The sequence below is a fragment of the Ambystoma mexicanum genome, chromosome 7p, assembly GCF_040938575.1.
Source record: "Ambystoma mexicanum isolate Mex_15411 chromosome 7p, UKY_AmexF1_1, whole genome shotgun sequence".
Classification (NCBI taxonomy): domain Eukaryota; kingdom Metazoa; phylum Chordata; class Amphibia; order Caudata; family Ambystomatidae; genus Ambystoma; species Ambystoma mexicanum.
The window spans coordinates 97670366-97684369 of record NC_090939.1 but is presented as its reverse complement, the minus strand read 5'-3'; the positions used below and the strand labels follow the sequence as shown (position 1 = coordinate 97684369).

General features: G+C 47.3%; 1 protein-coding gene across 9 annotated transcripts in view; it reads left to right on the top strand.

The window, feature by feature from the left end:
• Positions 1-14004, top strand: part of SPICE1 (spindle and centriole associated protein 1) — a 1365450-nt gene that overhangs the window by 1042134 nt on the left and 309312 nt on the right. The window lies entirely within an intron of this gene.

Below are 14004 nucleotides of genomic sequence, written 5' to 3'. Positions count from 1 at the left end.
GACTATTGCGGGATTGAAGAAAGTCAGGAAACCCTCACAGACTGGCGGTTCACTGAGCCATGTTTCTTGCAAGCATATCATTTGATAATTTTAAAGTTCCTGTGAGGGATTGTTGAAAAGATGCAAGTTTCCTCTTGTATTCCATGAGCAGAGTGACCATGTGCTTTCCGGATTTGTTAGTTATGTCTAGAGGTTGTTGAGTTTCCTGAGGATACGGTTTCTGTGTACGTGTTTTCCAAGACCTAGTTTCTTCTGAATGGTCGTTCGGGTCTACTGGATTGATTTCAATGCGTGATTCGCTCTGGTTCCTGGCTGATCTCAAATGGTCGCTGTTGTAGTTGTCCGTGTATCTTCCAGATTGCTGTTGCAAGTGGGCGTGTTTAACTTTACTTTGTCTGGAGTTTTGTGCATTGGTGGTTCTTTTTACTGTGGTGGCCCAGCATGTGAATCCGAGCTTTTTGAGTTGGGCGTGCCTTGATAGTATCAGTTCCTGGTCAGTGGGATCATGTAGCTCCACATTGATTTTGTCTAAATGTAGATAATCTTCAAATGTTATCAGGTTGATGTCTCTTGTCGTTAGTTTGTTCAGCTGTGAGATTGCCTGGAAGAGTCGTAGCACGTTTGTTCTGTTGAGGATTAGTGGTTCATGTCTGGAAATTTCATTTTCAATGCGGATTGTATAAATTTGTTTTTGTTGTGTGGGGTTTAAGAATGAGATGAGTGTGCAACTGTCTTCGGTACGATTGTGCAATTGTGATCTGAATAATTCAGTTGAGATTTGCTCATATGTTGCCGTCATTGTCAGGTCTTCTGTGAAATTTCCTAGGGATACATCTGAGATTTCTTCGTACTCGTCTACTGTCACTGGTTGGGATTCGAGGAGTATTCATGTATTATTATGTAGCTCGAGGCAATTGTGGGTTGTACAGATGGTGGTATATCCTCCAATGTTTGATCCCCATGAGTGGTTAGATTGAGTAAATCTTCAAAAATCTGTGAATTGTCCTGCGGTGTTTGTGGTAGCAGAGACTGTGGCTGGGTTGTGGTTCTGTGTTTTTCTTGAACTGGGTTAATAGGTGATGTAGAAAGGGTTTGAGTCTTTTGTTTTGGGGTTGTTGGGTAGGTCAGTTGCTTTCGATTGGCTAATGATAAACAGAGTAGCCAATGGGGTGGGTGGGGGAGTAGACACGGTCACAAGGCCACCTGCAAAGCACTACAAAGGGTGTAGCCATCTTGAAATAGTAAGTGCACAGCAGGGCTAGTGAAGAAAGAACAAAGTGAACACCCTTTTTTAAAAGCATCCACTTCCCATTGTGGTCGATCGCGCTGTGAACAAGATTGTTTTTTTTAATATTAAAGTCCATTCAGTTGGAGTTGCGTGTCATCACGCGCAAAAAAAATGCATTTAAAAGCATATTACAGCACAGCACATTTGATCATACTAGCGAGGCCAGCCAGTGGATGGATGGATGAGTGTGGCCTGGCACCTGAACCGAGACCGGGGCAGCCTACGAATGGCTGATATGAGCCCTGATATCCTGAACTAGCGAGACTGCACTATGCCTGGATATGGCTCAGGTCAAACCAATGATCGTGTGGCACTTTGTCAGAGATGGCAGATGTCTTGGGAGCTGGACGCAAGACTCCTTAGACAGAACTTACTTCACCCTGACATGGCGCATGCAGCCCACCATCCCGGGGCAACTGGAACATTGGGGGATATTGCCAGGACAGGTTCCTCTATTCCTGCAGACCCCTGGAGCGTACTTGTTCTTGGGGGTGGCGGGTAAGGTGACTTGAGAGGTATTATACTGCTGAGCCACTTGTTATTGGTTGTTATGGCAAGTTTTTTCTCTAGTTCATGTTTAGTGTTGGGCACAGTTAATGGCAAGGAATGAAGGCTGTGGGTGTCTGAATTGGCTGGGTATTCTGTCTGTGGGATGGACGGGTTCAGGGTTGGAGGAAGGATGTGGGGGGCACTACTAGTGGGAGGTGGTTACGCAAGATTTTCCAAGAATGACAACACTTAAGATGGTGTCCTGTAATGTCCAGGGCATGTCCTCATACCTGAGACGGCTGAGGATAGCCTCCTATTTGCATAGGAAACAGATTTCAATAGCTTTAGTATAGGAAACGCACCAGAGTGAGGAGGAGCTCACTAGAAGAAACACTAAATGGGGAGGTGCTGTGTGTGGGTAGTCGTACTCCATGTACGCCAGGGTTGGGGTGTTATGGTATGGGTCGGTGCCGTTCAAGTTGATCAAAGCGGAAACAGATGATCAAGGTAGGTTGGCGATTGTACATGGCTGCATCGAACATGGAGAGGTTGTGAATTCCTATGATCCGAACCACAATGCCTTACATCTTAGGGGACTATTTTGGATCTGGGCGGTCGATTTTAAATGCATCCTGAAACCTGAATTGGATAGGTCTGTCCACAGATTTACACAGCCCTTCCCAGCGGCCAAGACCCTGCGTACCATGCTGCAGGACCTTTCTCTGGTTGATGTCTGGCAGGCCCTTAACAGGGACAACAGTTCTTATTCTAATTACTGGGCACCACACAAGGTCCATACTAGGATAGATTACAAGTTTACTGGGGAAGAATGTGTGGCTGAATGTATGGATGCTGTATATTCCAGCAGGACCATCTCTGATCACTCCCCTTTGATTGTTTCTTGGGTCCTACAGGGTTCAATTGTTCCGATTCGAACGTGGCGTATGCCTTGAATGCCCTTTCTGATGTCTTTCATGGCCACCTGGAAGAGGTGGTCACAGAGCTTTTCGATGTTAATGTTGATAGTGTGGATAAGTGGAGCATGATCTGGAAAGCCCTAAAGGTGGTGGTGCGTGGAAAGACCATAGCTAAGGTGGGCGGTGTAAGGAAAACCCTGATCTCTGAGCTGCGTAGGCTGAAGGATCACATACAGGATCTGAAAGGGATAGACTGGGAAGGTGGGGAAACTATTACCCTTGCGCATAGCATGTACGGAAACCTGGGAACACCTTAGGAAATTTGATTGTGGTGCTTTCACATCCAGGATGTATGGGGAGGATGACAAAACTGGATGGATTCTAGCATGGCTATTTAAGAAGGCGAGACCCAGACATGTGATGGCAGAGGTTACGGATGAATGTCCCAGGTGGCAATTAATGTCTTCAGCAAATTCTACCTGCTGATGTACACCGTTCAGGTGCCTGTGGATATGGATGAGGTTGCCTATACGCAGGCGCATATTGAGCTTCCTAAGGTGATGTCTGAACAGGCCGCTGGCTTGGAAGTGTCCATAACCGGGTATCACAGGGTCACTTAAATTGGGTAGGATCCCTAGCGGGAATGTGCTGCTTCTGAGTTTTGAGACCTACAGTGATGCACTGGTGCCTGTACGCCTCAACGTGTTTGAGGAGGCGTGTGAGACAAGTTGCCTGCCCAACAGTATGTGCAAATCCACAATAGTCCCGGTCCTTAAACCTGGTAAACCTCCTGCCCTGTGCAACTCCTATAGGCCACTGTTAATGCTCAATCAGGACGTCAACATACTGACTGCATTGCTGGCTGCTCAATTAAAGTGTCTCATTGGCTCCTTGATACATTGTGACCAAACTGCGCTGACTCAGTATATAATTGATCGGTCTTGAATGCATGATGCCCTGTATGATGTAGTGTCACTCAACGCCATAAAAACGTTTGATTCTGTCTACTGGCACTGGATGTACGCTGTCTTGGAGGCCGTCGGGCTTGGGGGATGGGTTCTCTAGATGGGTTAAGCTAATTTATTATTTATTCCAAGCCTGTTGCCAGAGTGCGTACAGGCAAGCATATTTCTGCCACCTGGAAAATACGTAGCGGCACCAGACACGGCTGCCCCATCCACTGATACTGTACATATTGTCACTAGAGCTGTTAGTGTATTTGTGGTCTGAATTTGAGGACGCCAGGATCTTGATTGACGGGACATGCCTCCTAATTTAGCTATATGCAGATGATTGCCTTTTGTATGTGCCGGACCCAGCGTATAACCTTTGCTCGGTGATGGAGGTGTTGGATAATTTCTCAAAACTCGCTGGTATCTCCTTTAGCTGGGTGAAGTGTTGCATTTCCCCCCCTGGCTGGGCTGAGTAATTGTAACTTGGATGATTTACCATCACTGGGTATAAGGTGGGCAATGCCGTCATTTCAATATCTGGGGGTCCAGTTAGGGCACCAGTCTGAGTATATGCATGAGACAATACTGTGTGTGCTGTGCAGGGAATTTCTGAATCGAAGTTCTGGAGTCGGTTGCCGCTCTCACCAATGGGGAGAGTTACGTTAATCAAAATGGTGTTGCTGACTCATCTATTGTACCTCTTTTACTAACGCCTTGTTTGTTGTCCCATGATCCTTCTTTAGATTCTCTTGTGAAAGGGTTCTCTGCGGAGGGAAGAGGCACAGAATTGTACTATCCACTCTAAAGTTGAGATATGAAGCTGGGGTTTGCGAATCAGTTTTCCTTATACAATTCCACACGGTTTCACCAATCTGCACCACATTTTGCATAGTTACCTGTTAGGACCCTGCAGTCGAAACTGGCTAAATGACATTTGGACACCCCACCCCATTCCCGCGGATTTCAGCAAAAATCAAAATTTGTGTTTAGGGTTTGTGGCTTTGCAGAGCTTTGTTCATAATAAAATTCCACACTGTTTCACCAATCTGCACCACATTTTGCATAGTTGCCTGTTAGCACCCTCCAGACATCATTGGCTACATGACATTTGGACACCCTACCCTTTCTCCAGATTTCAGCACCTCCAAACGTGAAACGGTTGCCTGCAAATGGTGAAAATATCAATGTGGTTGTAGAAGGACCTGTCATCAACGCTATAATGCACAGTTTCTGGTACATTTCCATGCAATGCAATGCAATGCACTGCACCACTCTAGGGTGGGGCAACAGGTGGGGAGAGAGCACAGTAGGTCTCAGTATGCAGCAGCACACCAACTCTCGCCTTACCCCAACATCTGCTCTGGGGAATGTCAGCCAGCCACACACACCTATTCTCATTGTAGTTTACTTCACAGTGCAAAACACATCAAGCGATAATGGAATTGGAACAGCGACCTACAGGATCATTGATTTTCAACAATTGATGAGTGTTGTCCTGTCTGTCCACAGAACCCGTTAGGAGTGCAGGTACTTTTTGCTAGTGTATATAAAAGAATATAACTGTGAATGTGTGTGGCGGTTACTTATTGTGTCTGCTTTGTTGTTGGTTTATCTACAATACAAATGCACAGTAAAAGGTCTGTAGATGTCTAGCTAAGATCCTGCAATAAAATCGTGTCAAAAAAGGAAAGTGTCAGGATTTATCCTACAGGCCTAGCCTTTTGGAGCAGAGGAGCAACTGACTGCACGCAACAGTTTGAAAGATACAGGCCAACTAAATCGAAAACCCTGGGAGGAACTTCTGAATCTAGGGTCCAGGCCCTCTGTCGCTTACCGAGGCAGTGCCGAGTGGATGGTAGGTGGGCAATGCAAGTCTGGTGATGACAGCCCCCTAAGAGAGAGAAGATCACACAGCCCGAAGCAGTGAGTGTACGATGTCCTGACTCTGGGCCCAGCCGTAGCGAGATGCTGCCAGCCAGGCGGGCAATTGCAGCCCGGTGAAGGGGCTCTGCATGGAAAACACTAAGAGCGTCCCTGAGACTAACTGATTAAGCGCACTCGGGGGGGGGGGGGGGGGGGGGGGGGGTGCACTGCGACATAGTGGGGGAGCGCCTTCTGAAGCTGCAACCCGAGGGAGAGTGTACGGCATGACTATCCTCCCTGCACAGAAGAAGAGAACCCTGTTAGAAGCCGCGGGCAGGTGGTTGGTTGTCAACCTGAGGCTGCGTCTTCAAAGAGTGAAAAATATGGTGTAACGGCAGCGTCTGAGTTCCAACTCGCTAGGACGGAGACCGTTGGAACAGACATGCACGGTGCATAGACAAAATGGCGCACCATAATTTGATATACTATGAATTGGTATTCATAACGTACTCAGCGGACCACCTATGTGAGCCTGGTAGCACACCCACAACTGCATGGATTGTTGGACACGCCCCCCCCCCCGCTACAATGTTCACACAGTACGGTCATACCACTAGACCATGATCTCATGCCTACCTGTAACACACGCACATAGAATCTGCAAAAGGTGCTGAATAAACTTAAGGGTCCGATAAGGAGGCCAGGGCCATGGAAAGACCCCGATTGGACCTCATAGGGCAGCGTAGATTTGCTCGCACTTTCATCCCTGACACACATGTACTTGCAATAACATCTGGGTAACCCCAAGAAACAAGCAAACATGGACCACTATGCAAGGGCTGGGGCTCCTATTGAGACAGGCACACAGACACACTTACTTCCTGCAAGTCTCTTGACTCAGAAGGCCTGGTGTACAAAAACAACTTGCAAACATTCTTTTCCTTGTACCAGTATTCAATTTGGGTGTTAACCTTGGATCCCCCTCAGCCGAGCTCAGATCCCCTTTCTTTCACTCAGTCTCCCTCAGCCGGGCTTAGACCAATTGTGATGTACATTAAACTATCAAAGACTTTTGAAAGTGCACAGGGTTTAGCTTGACCCATTGCATGACCACTTAGATCTCAATATTCCTTTTTCTCACACCCAGCATCAGTTGGATACCTAACAGTTTTTCCAATGAGCACCCATGTGGCGCTGGACCACTCTAAGGTATCTTTTCTTGGCCTCCCAAACTTCAATTATAAACTACTCCTTTGGTTTCCAATTATATTCGCGCCACTCATCTCAAACGCCTCATACAATGTTCTCTTTATACAGTGTGCCACTTGCGGCTTTGCTTCCAAACACAAGCTGGTTTGGTATTGGTCTTCCCGACTCACTTGCTGTGCTGTCTTTAATGATGCCGCTTTGTTGTAGAAGCCAACTACAGTACCACAGCGGCAATCGCTCCTCCCTACTTTGGTTATCGCCCGGGAGAACCCAAGGTACCTCCAACACACTGTTGAAGGTTTGATCAGCCTTAGTTCCTGGTCTATGATTTCTTACTTTCCAAGGCTCACCAAAGTAACAGTCTTTAAAGGTCAAAGGTGCTTCCCTCCTTGCAACCCTCTGGTCTCGTCGCCTTTCTCCTCATATTAAACTTCCATCTTGGAACTGCTGTTTCCTTGTTTGCTTTGCCTCGCTCAGTGTGCTTTCATCCTCCGCGTTTTATCTGTCTGGGCAAGTGTGATGTAAGTCGTGTGTGTGTGTAATAATCCGTAATTGCCTGACCATTGTTTTGGGACATGTCAGGTATACGGCTCTGGTGTTAGTCCGTTATCGCTCACAGTGAACTCTCTGTGAGAAAGTGTTAATGTCGGGAAATGGGTGGGGGGGGTTTGAGTTCCTCGATATACTACCTGGTAGGATGGGGAAAAGGTGTTACAGGGAAGGGGATACCACAGCTCACCCTCTGGTGTCCCACTTCCACTCCCCGAATACCCCCACCCAGGTGATTTCCCCCCCCTGCACTGCTCCACCCCCAGGAGCTGGATCCAAAAGTGATGGCTGTGTCCTGGCCACTAGGATGACAGTTCCCCTGGGACTAGCGGGTGAGACACCCTCAGTTTTCTCACATCGGGGACGTACACGAGACCGGTGAACAATGTGTGCCGATAGGCATAATGCAATCAGACCGTTCCATAATATACTATCGGGAGCAGCTGCTGAAACATAGCATCCCCTCTGAACAGGAGCTGCTTAATGACTGTTGCATGTTTTCTTTTATGTTTTGGAAGGGTCCAGCCATAAATGTAGTGTCTCTGGGGTTGGTGGGCTGGGTGGAGGGGACATTGTTGGTGGGAGGGGGTGTAATGTAGTTTTCGTTTGGTATTGGTCCCAGGACAAATGGGTGAGGGGTAGATCTATAAAGACGATACACAGTCAATACACTTGGCGCACACACCTTAGACGCCCAAAATGGTTTACACATTAATGTAAATATACTGACATGGAACATTAGAGAGATGAACTACAGGAAGTTCCAGCAGATATTGCAGTACGCACATAGACACCAGATAAACATGCTGATACAAGAAACACACCTGAGAAAGGAAGTTTGGGTCGACAGCCGCACAGGATTGGGGGGATACACTGGTACAGTTCAGCATTCTCTGTGTATTCTATGGGAGTGGCCATGTACATCCATATGTCATTGCATTACAAACTGCATGACGAAATAACGGATGAGCAAGACTGAGTCCTACTTCTAGCAGGAGAAATCGTGGTAATAAAATGGTCCTAGCAAACGTCTATGCACCAAACTTGGACACAACCAAGTTCTTCCAGGAATGTGAGTCATCTGGATATGAGATAATTTGGGTGGGTGATTTTTATCTAGCCCGATCACTGGAGCTGGATGGGGCAAACTCCACGCAGCTACTTCCTAAATCTGCCATTGTTTGGAAAGAACTATCGTAATCTAGTGGATGTGTATAGCCTCACAGTAACCCTGAGCTATGAGAATACACTTGCCACTCACATACATAATTCATCCTCATGGATTGACTATATAATAGTGTTACCTGACTACCCTAAAAAACACGAAGGAATGCAGGCTACTTCCCAGAACGCTGTCTGACCCACTCCCTGGTTCAGCCAACTCCAAACTACTCCTGGATGGAGATTTAAAAGCAACTTGATACAAGACCCATCGTACCCGGAGGCGTTACCGCGGGAAATTGAGGGGCTCTTCGAACAAAATTCAAACTATATAGTGGTATGGGAAACATTAAAGGTATATATGCGCAGAGTATGCCGGGTATTGAAATCAATTAGGAAGTTCCTCACACAACTCAAGGTCGAGATCAAAGGTATGGAGCACTCTAGACCACAGGGTTGACACAGTAACCCGTTAGCAGATGAGGGAAGCCTGGAAGAAATGTGCAGACCTAACAAAAAGCGAATCCAAATTCATTTAGGGTCCGATAAAGGCAAGGGAATATGGAGAAGGTGACTGCGCCCGCAGAACAATCTTCTTGGTAATTCAGGAAGGAATGGAGACCACTGGCATAGTGGAAGTGGTCTACAGGGGCATTTGGTAAGAGATGATTTAGAAATGAATAAAATATTTACTGAATGTTATCAGAAGTTGTATACAGCACAATCTGATGCGACGACTGAGGAGGTGAAGAATGTCCTTGACCAAGTGGCCCTTGTGTGATTGGATAGTGTGTAGGGTATGCTTTGTCATAACCCCATTAGGAAAGAAGAAATAAAGATAGTCATTAGCAAATTGCCAAATAAGAAGGCTCCCGAATGTGATGGACTGGCAATAGAATTTTATAAAATGTATGCTGAAGCTGAGGTGGTGCCCCACGTACTATAGGCATTTGACTACTCTTAGTAAGGATCAATTACTACAGTCCACCCGCACAGTGGTTATCAGTCTAAGTGAAACCGGACAGGGTACTGTCAAAGTGCTTCTCATATAGACCTCTGTCTTTAATAAATGCAGACAACAAAATACTGGCCAAGCTATTGGCGGATAGACTACAGCCACTGATGCCGGCACTGGTTCTAAGCGCTCAAGCAGGATTCATTCTGGGGCATTCCATTCCACGCAAAATAACCTGTAGAGACTATTCACTCAATTACATAATATTGACCCTCAGATTCTGGTGACAACTACCCTCGGCGCAGAGAAGGCTTTTGACTGTCGGGTGGTCTTTTCTCTTCAAGGTGAAGATCTGGCTTAGGGGCCGATGCAGCTACTTTACAGCCTCCCAAAAGCTATTGTCTTGACTAATAAACTCCAATCTGAGACGATAACCCCTACACTGGTCACCTAAAAGGAATGTGCGCACTCGGCTGTGCTGTTCGAGCTGGTGATAGAGCTGTTGGCTTGCTACATTAGAGAACACCATAAGCATAGGGGGATAAACATCTGCTCCTCAATTAACATAATGCTTTATGTGGATACAGTGCACACGTCATGTAATGCTTAGAACAAGATTGCAAAAGTGGTCTGCATAGAGAGACTATGTACCCCGACCTTCTCCATCTACCATGTGTAAGGGATTGAAATCACACAGGAGAAAATAAAATATATTCACTTCACTTGGAGCATCTGGGCATCCACACACTACAGGATTTATGTATAGAGGGGAAGTTTATCTTGTTAGAACAGTTAAGAGAAAAGAGTAAACAAAATTACCATCCTCTTGTACATAAATGTGGTATAACAACATAGAAAGAACACACCGACCAAACCAACAATGTCCCCCACAGCTCAATACATCACAAACCCCCCCAGGTACACTAAGATGATATCTACCATATACAAAATTATTAAAGCGCTGAAGGCATACACGCAGGGTCGGGCACAAAACTGTTGGGAGGTCTCCCTTAGGAAACCCCTGTGAGAAACCAGAAGGTGTCTCACCCGCTAGTCCCCAGGGATCTGTTATCCAGGTGGTCAGGACACAGCAATCGCTTTTGGATCCAGTTCCTGGGTGAGGACCAGTGCGGGAGTATCACCTGGGCGAGGGGTCTTGTGGGTGTGGGACATCGGATGTTGAGACGCGGTATCCCCTTCCCTGTAACACCTTTCCCCCATCCTACCGAGTAGGATATTTAGGAACGTTGCACCCCTTTCCAACATGAACACTTTCTCAAGGACAGCCCGCTCTAAGGGAAAACAGACTAACACCCGAGCCGTGTACCTGACATGTCCCAATACTATGGTCAGGCGAGGTCGGGCAATTACAGACAATCACACACCTGACTTCCATTACACTTCCCCCAGACAGATAAAATACGGAGCACGAGAGCACACTCTGAGTGAGGCAAAGCACTCGAGGAAACAGCAGTTCCATGATGGCAGTTGAACGAGAGAAGAAAAACAGCCAGACTGAAGGGGGTCACAAGGAAGGAAGTGCCCTTGACCTTTTCAACAAGGAACCGTCACTTCTGTGAAAACCTTGTGAAAAGAAAGCATAAGACCAAGAGACCAGGCTGATGAATCCTGCATTGTGTCGGAAGTTCCCCGGGCCCTCCTGCGTTGATAATCAAGACGGGGAGACTCACCAGCAGCTGTGGTACTGCCCCTGGCTCCACTAACAAAGCAACACCACAGCGAAATCAACACAGCCGTTGAGTTGGGCAGACCGAAACAAGACCGCTCTGTGTTGAAGCCAATGTTACAAGTGGCAACATTGTATGGCGAACACTGGAACGAACATTGTTTGAAACAATTGTGATAAACAGCACAAATAAAGTTGAACTGCAGATGGGTGACTGAACTTTGAAATCAAGATACGATACCTTTGACAGAGTGGTCCGGCACCGTGTGGGTGCTCATTCAAAGTTCTCTGTAAGGTATCCAGCTGAGAGGTGGCAAAAGTGAGAGAGGCAAAGAATTGTGAATCGAAGTGGTCCTGTGACTGGTCAAGCAAAATCCCATGCACGATCGAAAGTCTTTAGTGTTGATCCAGTAAGGAAAGTTGATGGCAAAGTAGATAAATTGAATCGGAGCACGGCAGAGGGGAATCCGGGGTGAACAGTGAAGCACCTGAGAAATTGGATACGTGAAAATCTTGAAACTTGTGCACATGCGAAATACTAAAAGGAAAGTAACTTTGTTTGTTGTACCAGGCCTTCTGAAACAAGAGACTTTGAATGGCAGAGAGACTTTGGCATAGAAGTCCATGATGTTGAAGTTTTGAACTGCACCCTTGTGCTAGAGAAGCCAAAGAATGTGCTAAGCTTCAGTGTGTGCCGCCTTGTCCGATGCTGAAAACATGGGCATGGGAGCCCAACGGCTTGAATATCCTGACATGGTTTCCCACACTATTTGTATTTAGAGGTAAGGATTTGCAGTTATTTTATTAGTATATGCTTCGAAATGCTACCACTACCATCTCAAACTTCTCAGACGCATCTTCCCCTACCTCTCCTTCCCGAACAGACTTGCCGCAGTTATGTCGATTGTAATGTCGAGGCTGGACTATGCCAACTCCCTTTACCTACGAGTCATAGCATACCACCTTAAACTCTAAAGAGCGCAAAATGCTGCTGCTAAGCTGCTCCTCGCACTGGGTCCAAGAGACCACACCACTCGGCTCTCCGAACCCTCCACTGGCTCCCAGTCGGACGTAGAGCCACTTTAAAGACCCTGTGCATCACTCATTGCACAAGACCGGCCCATTATACCTGTAAGAAAAGCTAAAAACCTTACCTCCTACCGTGCACCCTAAGATCAAGCACTGCCCTCCTTTTAGTGATCCCTACCACTAACTCATTCAGGATCGGTGGGTCCGCTTTCTCAGTCTTGGCCCCGACTCTGTGGAACTCCCTTCCCCCACATATTGGACACACCCAAGACTACATGACTTTCTGCAAAATACTAAAAAAAGGGCTCTTTCCATAAACACCATCCTCAACATTAAGAGTCGATTGAATTTCCAAGACTCCGAAAGACTAAATACTATGTGACCCAAACATGCCTTCAATGAACACGAAAATTGATTCATCCATAGACTTCCCTATCCGTTAATACACAATAATGATCTCCCTGGATCATCAATCGTCCCAAGTTGAGTCCCCCAGCCCATTTGGCCCTTGCCCCCGCCCTGGATCCCATTGATATCGCCCAGGATCACCGTGAGATAGCTGTGTACCCTCCGGCCCAGTACCGCCACTATATGCCCCATCCGCTCCCATGATGTCACTGTAAGCCCCACTTCGCCCATGTGTCGCTCTGTTCCTGGCCCCCCTCGCCACGCTGTTATGTATCCCTCTAACCCCTCCGTCCTGTCACCGTAACCCCAGCCCTCTCTGTGGGCCCCTGCCCTCATGCCTCCACTGTATGCCCACTGCACCCGTATGTTGCTATGTTCCATGCTCCCTTCCCCACGTCGCCATGTATCGCTCTAGCCCCTCCGTCCTGTTACTATAACCCCAGCCCTCTGTCTCTGTGTGCCCCTTCATGCCCGTCTGTTGCTCTGTACACTTGCCCTCCTGATCCTGTAATACCCCCATAAATCCCTCTGCGTCAACAACCTGCCCCTCTAGTCCCCATGATCCCGTTGTGTGCCCCGCTGTGCCCGTGTTTCACTGTGTACCCTGCCCTCCTGTTCCCCATGATGTCGCTATGTAGCCCTCCGACCCCTGTCCTGTCTTTACCCCGGGCCCTGCATGCTTGTTGTCTGTCCCTACCACGTGTACCCAGCCCTCCCGGTCCTAATGTACTGTTCCTCGCATGTCCTCCCTGGTCCGTACCTCACCACTTGCTTTGAAGCGCATTATGCTTAGGCGCTTTATGCATGAACCATTATATCATATCACTAGGCTTACTCTCTACACCATCACTCAATTAGAGTGCATCTATACCCCTCGATAAATTCGGGCTAGCTGCTCAGATAAGAACACTACCCCACGAACACCTCATCACTCTGATAAAACGCAGCTATATCCCATGACAAACTGGCCTAGCTGCCCACATGCATCCTACAGGCCTAACGCAGCCCGATACCAGTCTCGGTGTCCACCCAACAGTCTGCACACATTCAACTGATATCCCCCCCACCACACGTAATGCTAGGTCGCAGCTACCACCAGGCAATTCCACCAGCTACACACAACTGGTGCACCCACGCACCCTACTGCACTATCTCTACTCGCTATACTGACATGGAGTGCAGTTCCCGAAGGCATTCGACCTACAGGCGCTGTGAGGTCATACCAATGATCTATAGAGTGCTATACAAATGCCAAATAACATAACTTGTCTGTCTTACTGTTGATACCATGCCTTTACACCCCTTACAGCCCAGCAATGGAATCGAGCATGCATTCAAACTAGATATGTAGCCCTTAACAGTTGGTTTCGACTTACTCGCTATACATTTTTACACCAGGCGTACCAACCCCAAGTAAATTGAGCACATATTACCTGGGCGTTTCCCCTGGTTACAGTAGACATCACAAGGAAGAGGCACATTTTTTTGCATCTAGC